The sequence below is a fragment of the Emydura macquarii genome, unplaced genomic scaffold (genome assembly GCF_026122565.2).
Source record: "Emydura macquarii macquarii isolate MOO-44397 ecotype Brisbane River unplaced genomic scaffold, CSIRO-AGI_Emac_v2 contig_67, whole genome shotgun sequence".
Taxonomy (NCBI): Eukaryota; Metazoa; Chordata; order Testudines; family Chelidae; genus Emydura; species Emydura macquarii.
The window spans coordinates 8,409,577-8,424,831 of record NW_027130204.1 but is presented as its reverse complement, the minus strand read 5'-3'; the positions used below and the strand labels follow the sequence as shown (position 1 = coordinate 8,424,831).

Genomic DNA, 15,255 nt, shown 5'->3' with positions numbered 1-15,255 from the left:
ATAAGCAGGACATGTTTGTTGTTCAAGTTTTAAAAAGTCAAACCACTGAACTGGGGGAAGTTATTACCTAAGCACCTGGAACCAGAACTGACTGAAGTGCTAAACCAGCTTTTGACAGCCTTTCATTTCAGTTTGTTCAACTAGTTCTGTTCAATAAGTAATCAACTGAAAGTTAAGAATCCAATTGGAAGTTAAAAAGCAGGAAAACTTGTTTTCCTCTTCCAATCTATTAATAAAAATTAGGTGCCAGATAATGAGCTCTACTAGTTCTAAAGTCTTGAAGGACATGACGACTAGAAACAATCTGTCCAATTCATTAACTAATTCCTTTGTTTAATACATCAGTTGATTTTAAATGAAAACTGTGTTTTGATAAACCTTTTATAATGTATCCAGCACAATTTAGGGTAGTTTTAGTTTAAAATGTTTTAATTAGTTATTTTTGTAGATTTTTAATTTAAATTTCAAATTCCAAGCACAGATTGACACAAATCATAAGTAAAACACACTAGTAAATAAGAAATGCAACAAACACTATTTTCTAACAAAATGGAAAAAATAATCTGAATAAATGTATCAAGCAATTATCTCACTTAAATAAATATAGCCTATCCTCCTAGTTAACAAGTACCAACTTTAGCATAAAGGCTCCTTTAGGTGCAAATCAACACGTTTTAATTGATACCAAACAATGAGAATCAACCTTTTAGAAAATAACTAAAAAATACAAATGCAAAACAAGATTAATATCAATGATTTAAATAAGTTTTAATAATGATTTAAATCACCAAGCAGAAAGCATTAATTATTTAAATCCACCCTGTAAGGCTCAAACTCTTCTTTAACCCACTCCTACTGATTTTCATAGTTTTATTCCTCACTCAAAAAATCAGGTTCTTTATATCATGATCCATTTGAGTGTTAAACTAACGAGTAACATTTTAAAGCTTTTGCAAAGATGGAATGATTTTTCTGATATGCAAGTATAGTGTAAAAAGTAATCCAGGAAAAATTCCTGGCCTTCTCTTGAACTCTATTTGATGTACATAATACTAAAATGTAATTAAGGCAAGGCAGACTTCAACTTATGTCTGAAACTGAAAATCTTAAGTAATACAGAAAATCCTATCACCATGTTATTTGTGTGCTCCCCAAGAAAATCAGGTCTGCAATATGATTCCTGAAGGAATTAATGAGTTTTACTCTTCTCCCTTCACCGATAGAAAGCATCTCTGACCGGGAATGTGTGTGTACATGTGTTTTCCTTTTCATTCTTATCTCCTTCCCACCAAAAACTGACTAATTAATGGGGAATCCTTCAAGGGAACTCCTTAATATATTGGTTAGACTATAGCAGGCACCTAAAGAATTTTCTACTGTTTAACTGCACAGAGAATGGATCTCCTTGGCATTAAACATTGAGCTTACCCGGACTTTGCCTTCCAAATGTCACCACATACAGTATATTGTAAAAATCCCAACCTATTGTGCTTGCACAGTCAATAGCCGATTTTAATTTTATCAAACAATGTGTGCCACTGTACGTATGAGCATGATCAAGCATCTGGTGGTGGACACAAACTGGAAAGGGGAAGCACATGCTCTTGTGCATAACAAAATTATAAGTTACACCCTTATTTTCTTAGTAAAACCTTGCTATTGTACAGTTACTACAAAACTGCTGATCTGACAGTCAATGGCATTGTCAGCAACACTGATTTAGGTTATGCTAAGCAAGCAGTACTTTATATATACACTTTATGAAAAAAAGCTAAGTGACCTTGTATCTAATGTAGTAACCCACCTTGTGCCCTAAATTTTGAACTAGAAAGGAGAAATTGCCTTTTTTGCACTACTCTTCAAAAAGTTTCAGTGCTGAAAATAAATGAGTTTTCAATAGATTTTACTTCCTAAACTACTTGATGTTTTACAGAGGAGTTATACCGCTAATTCCAAAGTTCAATTATGTTTAAAGAAAGCTTCTTTAGTTGGTAATGTCTGTACATAAAATGGACAAGAAAGTATTAAAAAATTACTCAAAGCAATGTAAGTTGGCTTCACAACCAGCAGAAAGTGAGTATGTTTTGCATAAGCTGAATAGCATACTAACCTCTACTTTATTTTTACACCTTGTTAAATTACATGGGTTGGCCAGTGCTCATTTGATCACTGAAATGCTTGACCTCTAACCTATAAACCAACTAAGACAACACTTTTCATTTAGGTATAACTGGAGGCACAAGCAGTGACAAATGACTTCGAAACCAACTGAGTACCCTACTTCCCTTGTCAGAGTGTAACTGACATGTATGTGTTTGAATTGTATTGTACCATTCTATTAATGTTTGTACAAACACTTAGTCATTTAAAGCACTACCTAAGTGCCAAATAATTATATTCATACTTCAAAAAAAAAAAAAATTACTTAAGGTAACTACTTTTCTGTAACTGCTGTTCTTTGAGATGAGTTGCACATGTCCATTCCACTATAGGTGTGTGCGCCCCTCACACACAGTTGTTGGTTTTTTCCTCAGCAGTACCCATCGGGGCGACCCTCCAGTGCCTTGTGCCACTGCATGCAGGTATAAAGGGCCACGCTGCCCCAGCCTCCCACAATTCCTTCCTACTGGAAAAGATCTGAGAGAGAGGGGAAGGAGGGCAGATTGTAGAAGGGACATGTGCAACAAATCTTTAAGAACTACAAATATGGAAAGGTAGGTAACCGATTTTTCTTTTTCAAATGATTGTACATGTTCATTCCTCTGTAGGTGACTCACAAGCTGTTTGAATTGGAGGTGGGCTTGGTGTCTACTTGAACAGGGATTGTAGGACACCCATCCAAATCTGACAGTCTCTAGATAGATGAGAGATGGCATAGTGAGAGGCAAAGGTACAGACTGAACAACAGGTTGCTGTCTTACAAATATCCAGGATGGGCACACAAAAACCACAAAAACTGTGGAAGCCACCTGTGACTTGGTTGAGTGAGCTACCACTTTACTTGGAGGTGCAATATCAGCTAATTGGTAGTACAAACCAATACAGTCAGAAAACCAGGAAGAGATTCTCTGGGTGTATACTGAGTGGCCATTTACTCTGTTTGAAAACAACAACAAAGGCTTAGTCCAGTCCAGGTAAAAAGCCAAAACTAACATTTAGAGTACGGAGCTTTTCTTCCCATTTATTTGAATGAGGTTTGGAAAGAAAGTTGGTAAATAAATTGCTTGATTAGTGTGAAAACCAGAACCCAGTAGTCAGGAATTTTGGGTGAGGTCAAAGGAAAACCTTCTCCATAAAGATAAAGGTATAGGAAGCTCTGCTACTAAAGCTTGCAGCAACCATCTCATGGCTGATGTTATAGCAATCAAGAAAGCCATCTTCATAGACAGGTGTAACAGAGAACAAGTTACTAGCAGCTCAAAGGCAGGGGGCCATCAACTTTGATAGAACTAAATTTGAATTCCACTGGGGAACCAGGCTGTGAACCTGTGGGCATAATCTGCGCAAACCCTTTAGAAATCAGATAGACACAGGGTTTGAAAAAAATAGATTGGTTATGCACAGGAGGGTGAAAAGCCAAGAGAGCCACCAGATGGACTCTGATGGAACTAAGAGCTAACCTTTGTTGTTTCAGAAGCAAGATTAGTAAATCGGAGCCTGAGTTTAAGGGATGCCTCTTATGAACCAAAAGAGGTCCTTCCATTTAGCAAGGTAAGCAGACCTAGTTGAAGGCTACCTACTAATTAGCAGAACATCCTGCACTCCCTTAGAGTAATCTCACACTGAGGTTGTAAACCATTAGGTATCCACTTTGCCAGGGCAAACTCCAGAGGGCCTGGAGTTTGGGATGAAAAGGCAGCCATGATCTTGGGAGATCACAGCTACATCTCTCAGGAGTGACGGCAGATCAATAGGGCTAGTAGAGTCAAAAAACAAATATTGATGGGCCCATGCAGGGGTTATTTGTATAAGGTGACTGGAATCTTGCCTGACTTTGGACAAGACTTTGGCAGGGAGTAGAACTGGAAGGAAGGCATACAGCAGGCTTTTTGATCAGGGTAAGAGGAAAGCCTCTGTCGGAGAACCCAAGCTGCAACCTATTCAGGAACTAAATAAGATGACTTTTTTTCTGCTCTTGTTGCAAAAAGATCCACTTGGGGAGTCCCCCATAACTGGAAAATGGACTTGGACACATCTGGGTGAAGAGATGACCTGTGAATGACCTGCTCAGGAGGTCTACCAGAGTGTTTTGAACTCCAGGAAGGTAAGCAGCTTTCAGGTTGATGGAACTGGTGATGCAGAAATTCCAAAGGAGGATTATCTCCTGACACAGTTTTGTTGTTCAGGCCCCCCCCCATTGTTTACACAGAACATGGCTGCTATGTCATCTATGAGCACCAACAAATTCTGCCCCTTGATATGCAGAAAGAATGCCATGCAAGCCTAACGGATGGTCTGATGCTCCCTGATATGTATATGGAGACTTAGATCCTGGGGAGACAAAAGACACAGAGTCTGAAGAGAACCTAAGTGAGGTCCCCAACCCAGATCTGATGCATCTGTGACTAGAGGGAGTGATTGTTGTAGAAGGGCAAAGGGAACTCCCTCAAACATTTGCAGGTTTTACCCATCAGTCCAGGGAGGACAAGACCTGAGTAGGTACTTAAAATCACCATGTCCATATGACAACAGGATGGTGAATACATTGAGGCCAGCCAACCCTATAGTTCTGAGGTGCAACCTGGCATGCTGCACCATGTAAGTGCATGCCACCATGTGTCCCAGAAGTTTGAGCAGTTTCGAACCATAGTGACAGGGTATGCCTTTAGATCTAGAACAATAACCTGCGTTGTTTGGAATATTGGCTCCAGCAGAAAAGCCTTGGACTTTATAGAAGACAGGACCGCCCCCAATAAATAATATTCTTTGAACTGAAGTCAGGAGAGATTTCTCAGTAGTGATCAGGAGTCCCACGACTTCGAAAGTGGACTGAACGTTAGCTACACTGGAGAGTACCTGAGACCTGGATTGGTCTCTTACTGGCCAGTCGTCTGGGTAAGCATGGACACCAAACCTTCATATGAATGCTGCTACCACAGCCGTGCACTATGTGAATACACAAGGGGCTGTTGATAGTCCAAAAGGCAGTACTGCGAATTGGTAGTGGGGATTCATTGACCACAAATCTGAGAATCTTTCGGTGGCTTTGGTGAATCGCCACGTGAAAATAAGTGCCTTTTGAGAGCAGCATACCAATTCCTGGGATCTAAGGAAGGGATGACAGATGAAAGTATTGGGAATAAAATCCTTTCCCTCTGAATGACAAGGAAACTCCTCATGAGGGCCATACAGGAAGGAAAAACTGGACTTCCCGAAGTAACATGCTCTCGTGACAGTAGTCCCTGAAGACCGACAGAGAAGATGGGAAAGGGGGGGGAAATAAATTGAAGGGTGTATCCCACTTTCAACATGCTTAGGACCCACTGATCCATAGTGAGGTGAGTCCCAGCACTTAGGAAGCGGAACAGGTGGCTGGAAAAATTGGGGTGGGGACAGATGGTACTCTGTGAAGTGGCAGACAGCTCATGACCAAAAGGTCAGAATGATTTTTTAGAGGACCCTGTCTGCCTACCAATATTTTGAAGAAATTCCTTCCCTGGATAAAAAAGGAAAACATGTCATATGTAAGCAGTGCAAGATGACGACACCCAGTGGCAACTGGCAACTCTGGATTTCTCTTACTGCAGCTTTCTGTGCCGTATACTTGGGTGATAGATTCTAAACCTAGTTACCTAATTAAACAAGATATAAAGATTAGCTAAGCTAAAACTTTTTTTTCCTAGCAACATCCAACATAGCCAACAGCTTGGGAATTTACTGGTTAAATCACATTTATACTAAAAGGTGCAGAGAGAGTCTTGAAGAAAGATGCATTGCCAAGTGAATTATTTAAGTTACTAACCAGTTGATCCACATTGTTCTTCAGACATATCCACATCTTCATCAACATTTTCCCCCAATAAGCATTTCTTATTATGATGTTTCATTCTTGCAACTAGGACCTGCATTTCCTTATTTTATTTTACATAATACATGCCCCTTATTTTGGAACATCATGGCCACAGACCATAATAGTGATACCATAAATCTATTCCCTATTTTACTTCAGCATAACTCAGCTTTCCCAAAGGAACCCCATCCTATACTTGTTCTCTCAAAAAAACAGAAGTGCCAGTGAGTTCTATGGGGCTTACTCCAAAATTAAGTGCACTCTCAGTGCCGTCACTCTTAGCTTTATTGGTAATTTGGAATCGGATCTGCATCCTTGCTGAAAAAATGTAAATGAGTAACTGAATAATAGTGAGAAGAACTGAGAAGAATGACTATTCAAAATCATTTTTGAATTTTGTTTCAGGATCCCATTTAAGCATAAGAAATTTTGACTTTCACTGTCTAGCTGCAACAACTTCAGAGTCATCCGTTGGTACTTTTAGCAGCAGCGCTGCAACTAAAAGTATTTCAGAAAACAGAATCAGTAGCAAGCAAAAGATTTCAATCATCGTTTCAATCAGTAAACCCACCACCATGGATGGGTTTGTAGTAAGGACCAGCAAATACCAACAAGACACCATAGATTAAAAGATTGCTCGGTTCATTTATGCCACAAATTCTCCTTTGCGCATTGTTAACAATCAACACTTCATTGACATATTTGAGTCCTTACGACCAGGCTACACTCTATCGGGTAGAGCAGACATTGGTGGAAGGTTGCTAGATAGTGTATGAGAAGGAACTGGAACACCATGCAAGAAACACTGAGGGGAAATTTGCCAGTGTAAGCCTTGATGGATGGAGCAATGTACACAATGATCCAGTAATATGAGCCTGTGAGACAACAGAAGATAGGGTTGCATATCTTTCAGAAACAACAGATACATCGGGAAATGCCCACACAACAGAATATTTAAAACAAGTAGCAGTGAAAGCTGTAATCAACTGTGAACAAAAATTCAATTGTCACGTGCACAGTTTTGTTACAGACAATGCTGCTAATGTGGCAAAGATGAGAAGATACTTAGAAGAAGAAACGAAAGGATGCTCCTTAATATATGGCTGCAGTGCCCATTTAATGCATCTTTTAGCCAAAGTCTTAAGTACATCTTCTCCAGGAATAAAAGAAAATGTCACTGAAGTCGCGAAATACTTCTGTAACAACCATTTTGCTTCAGCTTCACTGAAGAGAGCAGGAGGATCCAAACTAATTCTCCCTCAAGATGTTCAATGGAATTCTGTGGTTGATTGTTTTGAACAAATTTATTAAGAACTGGCCTGTTCTCATAAAACTTTGTGACAAAAACCGTGATAAAATAGATGGAAATATCTCATCTAAAGTATCTAACATTGGATTAAAGAGGAATGTAGAATATCTCCATAGCCTTAAACAAACTTCAGAGAAATTGTTGCTGCATTGCTGATGCTGTTGAAATTTGGAAGGCACTTCGAGACATTGAAGAAATACCTCACCAGAAAGTTAAACTGCAGGCAATAAAGAAACAAATGGAGCAAGCACTAACTTCATTTAATTTTCTTGCTAACATTCTCAACCCCAGATATACAGGTAGATGCCTAACTTCTGAAGAAGATTATGCTGCCGTGGCAAGGGCATCTCAAAAATCACTCCTCAGTTATGCCAGGCATAATAAATTTCAGGGTTGGAGCGGAACCATTTAAACAGGACATGTTTACTGATGTTTTGAACAAAGTCACTCTCCTGAATTGGTGGAAATCATTAGTCAGGCACCTAGAAACAGAGATCCTTCAGTTGCTAAGCCAACTTTTCACTGCAGTAGCTTCCACTGCAGGCACAGAGAGAATATTTTCATCATTTGGTATTATTCACTCAAAGCTAAGAAATCGACTGGGAGTTGAAAAAGCAGGAAAACTCATTTCTGTTTCACTCTGAATGGGAGTGGGAAAGATGAGAGCTAGTTGTAGAAGTTTTAATGACAGCATACGTTTAGTGTTGTGATGACTTGTCTGTTAGAGTTAATAAAATTTGAAAATTAAAAAAGTTTAAGGACAGCCATCAGCCGGCAACTCAAGAGACTACTGCAATTGACATGTAAAATATTTATGTAACATTTAAGATTTAGTTTAATAAAATATAAGTGCTATTGTGTTTGTGTGTGTGTGATTTAGTTCTTACCATTCCTAATGTACTGCTGCTGCATTTGCAACTTGACACAGGTAATGAATATTATGTATTTCCTAAATTAATAAAAATCAAGTTATCTAAAAAATTACACAAAATATACCCTCCGAGCTGTTGTAAAATGCTGTATTGAGTTATAAATTAACATGTTTTAGTGATCAGATTTGCAGCATTGAAGAAATATGTGAAGTATCAGTGGGAATCTTGGTTTAAATCAATGATTTTCTCTTGGTGATTTAAATTCATGATTTATTTATTTAAATCACCTTGTTTTAAATCAATCTACCCTGCTACAAGGACTCCAAGATAATTAAATATGGAGAACAGTTTAGGTAATTTTTAAAAATACATATTCCATACTGAGCAGAATGAAGCAATTCCTTTGGAGATGTTCCCTGCTAGTAGGAAAATACATACCAACTATTGTAGCTACTTGTGTATCCAAAGGGCAGATTTTTAGGAACCAGTTATAACTTGTATTTATTCCTGTAAACATAACTTGGTGCTTCACTGGAGCTAATTATTTTGCTAGGTACAATGGTTATCCTGTGCAGAAGGTACCATCTTTCAGAGAAGTAGAACAGAGATCCTAACCACTTACGTGTGACCTAAGATCACATGTCATTTTTTGCAAGAGCAGAGGTGAATAGTCTCAACATGTGAATACTGTTGCTACAATTTTTTCACATGTTGAGACTATTTCATTCTCCTGAAGTCTCACTGTTCTTCACTTCCTACCCCAAAACATTGTTAGCCAACTGGAAAATGTGTGCTACCCAGATTATGTGGCATTAGCATAATAAGTGAAAAAGTCCCTTACACTATCTGACCCAGGCAGTGGCTCACAGCAGCCACTAACTTCAATGAGGTTCACCTGTGCAGTCCTCAGGGCAGGGTCAAGGCCCACATACGTAAGAGAATTTCAGAATCAGCTTCAGATGTATGAATTTCACATAATGCTGTCAATGATAATTATGAATTGAGAAAGAGCTGCACATAAAGGAATTCTAATATGAATGTCGGCATGTAAACAAATAGACACTGATCTGTGTCAAATAAGAAAAAGATTGTCACACCCAAATGCAGAGGGTCCTTTAAAAGGCTGGAAAGAAAATAAATCAAACTGAGCACATATAAAGGAGAAAACAACTTTGTTAGAATCTTAAGCAAATTTAATATTTGTCCATTCATTCTGCCAGCACCTAAACTGTCCTAAGGGAGTACATGCTTATGAGGATAAATAAAAGATCTACCTGTAACCTATGGACAAACAAGAACAGCAGCGTTTTCATCCTGTTTTTGAACAGGATTTTAAGAAGTTGTCAAAGTCAGAAGACCATTCACTATATTCTCAGACATAAGAAAACAAAAGTGTAAGTTTTTCAGTGTAATTTCCTACGCTTTTAAAAACACACACACACACACACACACACACACACACACACACACACACACACACACACACACACACACACACACAATATTCCATCATGTAGAACTACATTGATCTCCCTGTGGCTCATCAGTAGGGTTGGGACCTTTAGATTCAGAGCACAGACCTCTAGTACTTGAGCTATGGAGTAACTGGTAAGGAACAGGCTGTTATCCCCCAGGTGGACCAGCCTCTATAGGGGAATGAAGCATTTTGCCAGTGTGCTTCACAGCTATCCGTTAGACAGCAGAAGCAGCGTTGAGACTCTGGAATCTTGGGCTTATAATTCCAGGTTCTGGAAGGGAGTGTACTCTAGTTACATAATCATGAATCCTTCTGCCCCTGCCCCATCTTCGGTTTCTATTCTCCTTTTCACCCTGGCTCCTACCCCCATCCTCAGATCATATCTCCAGTTCCCTTCCTACCCCTGTTTCTCTGCTACTCCTATTCCACCTTCCTCCTGATTCCTTCCTCTGTCCTCTCTCATCCTTTGCTCCTCCCTCCGGCTCTGTATGCTCTTCTCCCTGCTTCGCTCCTGCCCCCTCCTATTGTCACCAGTACCCCCCTCCCCCACCTCCTTTCCATGTTCTTCTCCTGAGTCTGGCTGCTTCCTCCTCCACATTTCTAGGAACTTGGGGGATGAAGGAGGGTGTTAATGAGAGCAAATGAAGCTCCTTACTCTCAGATTTTGTGCTTGTCACTACAGCAGGCCCTGCCTACTGTGAGGAGCAAGACTAAGAAAAGCTCTGTTCAGCTCTTGCCACCCAGGGTTGGACCATGCTTGATACAAGGGGGCCGTGCATGTGCCATCTAGCTACACGAAGGAGCTCTGTGGGTATTGAGTACACTCAGTGCAGATCGAATCGTCCGAGAATTTAGCAGATAGCTTTTAGCAAAGCTGAGCATGAGTGAGTTGCTAATTTTCTGAAATTTATAAGCAGGAATTAAAAAAATTTAAAATTGGCTTAACTATTTGTAAAACAATAAAAGAGGGAGATGGGACACTAAGGCTCCCTCTAACAGTGGCTTTTTCTTCCATTTGTTTATAAAGTTGGGAAAAAATAGCCACTTTTGAGATACAATTTCAAGAGTTAGAAATTAGCAAATTAAGATGCTTGTACATGACTTCAAAGGAAACTCAACTCCTCCATTTAATCACAGAACCAAAACAGTATAGGCAGAATTAGCACAAGCTTCTCCACAGCATCTTTCTTGCTATGTTATTCAAACATGACCTTCAGATGAAAGGACCAAGCTGTTCCAATTTTTTAATTTTCTCTTAAGTATGTGAAAGGAGAACCCAACTGGTACCAACTAACAGTGTTTTCAGAAAAAATTGGAATATCACATCATCACAGTAATTATTCTTGGTCATGCAAATAATGACATCCTATGTTATCAGAATGATACTTCTTTTTCATTAGAAATAATTTGATATAAAGAAGCCCAGTGACAATAATAAAACCAAATTAGGTCAGCTATCTTTATAAAGTCTAAGGATTCCTATTGACTGTAGCATCATAACTGTCAAACATTCACGTTTGTTTGCATGTATGTATGACACAAGTCAGTTAATTAAAGATTTTGCCACCTCTGTGGTAAATATATATCAAAATTTTCCAGGAAAGATTTTTCCTTCTGACCAGTGTTAACATAAAACTGGAACAAAGTAATTTAAAATAAAATTAACATGACAAGTCACCAAAAACTAGGAACATTTAAAGTTAAGATTGCTATGACAATCTTCCTCTTGTACACAAAGCAGCATATGTTACAAATAACTTGTGCAACTAATTTGGAATTTCCTTGACAGACTTTTTTTTTCAATTTTTAAAAAAATATTTAAAAGTTTGTCAAAACTTTGGTGCTACACCAATGGATAAACTGGCTGCACTTAGTATGCAATGAAACTCTGACCTTGAAACCAAATCTTTTGTGGATATAGCATCTCCTGCATCTTATTCACAATAGATTATCCATGTGGATCTGCATGCAAAGAAGGCAACAAAAAGTGCAACAGACCAACAAACCTCCACACAACTGTACTATGTATCCTAAAATAGGCACACTCCAAAACAGATATTTCATTTAAAAATATTTTGCCATTTTTAATTAAAAATACATGACCATACACGGTAAACAGAGAAATTAATTTTTATTGGTTTGAATTTTGTAATTATTTTTCAAGTGTCCGGGATTGCGTTTTAAATTTTTGTTCTTAGGGTCATAGTATTGGGCAATAAGGACTATAATATTACACCACCAAATTCATATCGCCCCACCGCAGAGAGGGGAAGTACCGGGTGTTAATCTGATCCTACACACACAATCTCAGCCAGATCAACAGCCTGCGAATAGTGACCACATCGCTCCCAGAGAGGGGGTTTCACACGGAGACTAAGGGGCCAAGCGCTGTGCTGCTGGGGGGGAACGTGGCTTGTACATTAAGTGAATAAATACAGAGAAACCTGTCCCCAGCACAGAGCACAGGAGAGCAGCAGGCATCTACCACACACAGGTGAGAAGATGGAGGGAAGAGACTCCCCCCCCCCCCCAAGGGATGACTAACTGATTCAGACTCCCCCCCGAGAGAAGCCCCTTCCCCCAGGCCAGCCCTCCTCCACCATCCTCCCCCAGCGAAGCCCCCTCCCCAGGCCAGCCCTCCCGGAGCCGAGCCAAGCCCCGTCCCAGCGCAACCCTCCTCAACCCCCCCGGAGCCGAGCCGAGCCGAGCCGAGCCGACCCCTCCATTCTTCCTCCGCGTAGCCCCGCCCTTACCTCCCCGCGGGCCCGTCGGCGCTCTGCGGCGATGTGGGGACGGCAGGCCCCGCTGGCGGGGCGGCGGCGGCAGCTGGCTGCCCCATCAGACAGAGCAGAGGGACGGAAGTGCCGCCAGCGAAGACCGAGCGCTGCAGCCCCGCCCCCGTCCCGAGCGGAAGGGGAGGGAGTGAGCCAGGGAGGGGGCAGAGCCTAGCTGCGGTTCCCGCCCTATCAGCAGCGCTCGAGCGGGGGGCGGGGCCGTGGCGCGCTGTCCGTTAGCCCTGCATGGGCGGGGCCGTGAGAGCAGCAAGGCGGGGGAAGGCTCCGACAGGGGCCCTTGCCCTGCAAAGGCTCGTGGCTCCTCCCCCCCCACGGTCAATGACAGCCTGCGGCCCCCCTCCCTGGCTGCAGTGACCCTTCCTGGGGCACCTCATGGGGCGCTGCCCCTGGCGGGACCCGCTCAGGCAAGGCAAAGCAGGAGGTGGGCATGCTGCAGCCCTAGATGCTTCCCCACACTCTGTGCTGGTGAGGCCTGGTCTAATGCCAGCTGGGGTCCCTACACCCCGCCAGACAACCTCTGTGATGTCCCCAGGGCACGGATTCTTCTTCACTTCCTGCCCTAAACCACCTGTCCTCAATACCCCTGAGCAGCTGCCGCCTTCCACGCCCAGAGGTGGCTGCCTCTGCTGGGAGGTGCGGAGGAATCAGCTGTGCAGCAGCTGCGTAAGAAAGGTGCTATCTAGAGGGATGCTTTTATTATTACTTGAAGTGTCAATCTGCATGAGAAACTGCTGCCTCATGCTATGGCACAGCTGGGGCGCCAGACAGGAGTAAAAGTAACCCCCACTGGCCCTTTAAAAAAAAAAAAAAACTTTTAAAAAACATTAAACTGACCCTGGAGATCACGCTAAACAAAACACCCTTGAAATTAAAGAGTCCATTAGTTTTAAGAAGGCTCCACTTCACTACACATTGTAGGCGTGACACTGTCAAGTGACTGAGTCTGCTTTATAGCTCCTTTGATCTGTGAAAGGGCATGCAAAACCCAGAGATGGGATAGCAGTATCTTTTCTGCAGGTTGAGGGCATGTTTACACTACAAACTAAAGTCGACTATGTTAGGTTGGCTTATAGCCACCACTGTACATAGTGCAGTGGTTCATGTCCACACTGCCCTCCTTCTGTCAGTGGTGCATGTCCTCACCAGAAGCCCTTCCACAGAGTTAAGAGGGGCAATGTGCAGAGCTCAGAGCCCAGGCTCTCAGCTCTGCACAGCTCCAGTAGCATGGCTGCCATCTGGGCTTTTGGGGAGACAGGCGGGCATAGCCCTGCTGGGAACAGGGAGCCCAGGCAGCAGCACAGTGGGGAGCCGGGTGCAGGGAGCCCCTGAGCAGTAGCCTCCCACCCATCAGGGATGACATTCCCACCAGTGAGCAGCTCCACCGTGAAATTGACAAGAGTGACAGCCAAAAGCTGAGATAAGTCACCCACAGTGTCTACAAACACGGACACTACATCGCCCTAACCAGGGTCGGATTTGGGGCAGACGGCCCAGGTGACCGGCTGGGATACCAAGCTCGAGGGGGTGCCAGGCTCGCGATGTTGTTTTTGTTGTTAGCGACAAAAAGGAAAATAGAATGGTTGAAGTAAAATGTTTCAGGTATTCTGTGAAATGGGCTACAACTGCAATAAAAACAAGGTATTCAAAAGTTAAACAAATGGGGGGGGGGCCACCATTTGGTCTAGGGCTGGCCTGAACTACCCCATCATGAGCCCTACGCCGCTCGTGGAGGTGAAGTTATTATGTGGGTGTAGCAGGGCACTTACATCAGCAGGAGCAAGGCTGTAGGGTGCACACTGACATAATTAGGTCGATGTAAGCTGCCTTACAACCACCTAACTGTAGTGTAGGCAAGATATGTATGATGAGAAAGGGCTCTTACAAATCTTGAGCTGATGCAATGGAAAAGCTAAGTGAGAAGCATTGGTTTCTCCCTTTCATAACCTGGAGGAGCACCAGCAGAGCAGGACTGTACAGAAAGTGTATAGTAGGGATAAGAGAGTAAAGGAAAAGGCCCTGCAGGAAAATATGAAGGGTTTTCATCCTATTTGTATTTCATTATAACAAATACAGACACTCCTGCCTGTTCTCACTTTTGTAAAATCAATTTTGATAATCCAGTTTGATATTTTTGACTCTCCCCTATACATTATCTAAAATTAAAAAAACCCAGATTGGAGACAACGGAAGTGCTGAAGATTTCTGACAAGCATTGAGTAGAATTTTCCTCAGTCCCACAAACCTGCATAAGAATAATCTTATTAAACTCTGTAATACATGTATATGTATTAGAAAGAAAAAGAAATATCAATAAACTGGTCAATAAATATATCAGCCCTCGTCCCAGGGCATGCTTTCTGGATACATTTGCTGAAAACACTTGCTGTTTCATCTAACCCTATTGTCCACTTTCACATCATGGAAACAATTACAAAAGATTTCTTTATCTTTGAGGTGTGTCATTTTAGCTGAATTACTCTTCCTGGCACCTACATAAGAAGAAATGAGTAAACTGGCAGGTAGCCAAGAGCTCTCAGTCAGATGTTTATTTGAAATGGTTCAAAGAGCAGGGGTGTACAGCTCAGATAACCTGTGAGATCCTCATGAAGTATCATAACTTTAGGGGCCTTCAAAGTTATAAATAATCTGAGAAAAGGGACACCAAGGCAAAGTTATGTAAGAGGGAAGACTTTTTGGAAGCATAAGTTGTCCAAGAAAGAAATTACTTTTGCCGATCAGTCTTGTTGCTAATATATATTCATATATGTTAATGTGTTCTAGGGAACATCCAC

General features: G+C 41.6%; 1 protein-coding gene across 2 annotated transcripts in view; it reads right to left on the bottom strand.

Moving 5' to 3' along the window:
- The window catches only part of SAMD8 (sterile alpha motif domain containing 8), a 36,147-nt gene extending 23,564 nt beyond the window's left edge, over window positions 1-12,583 (bottom strand). Inside the window, exon 1 of one of the 2 annotated variants that reach the window (XM_067539395.1) lies at window positions 12,422-12,583. The gene's annotated coding sequence lies outside the window, so the exon portion shown is untranslated. The remainder of the gene's footprint in view (window positions 1-12,421) is intronic. The other variant, XM_067539387.1, reaches the window with a different exon arrangement.
- Window positions 12,584-15,255: the final 2,672 nt, after the last annotated feature.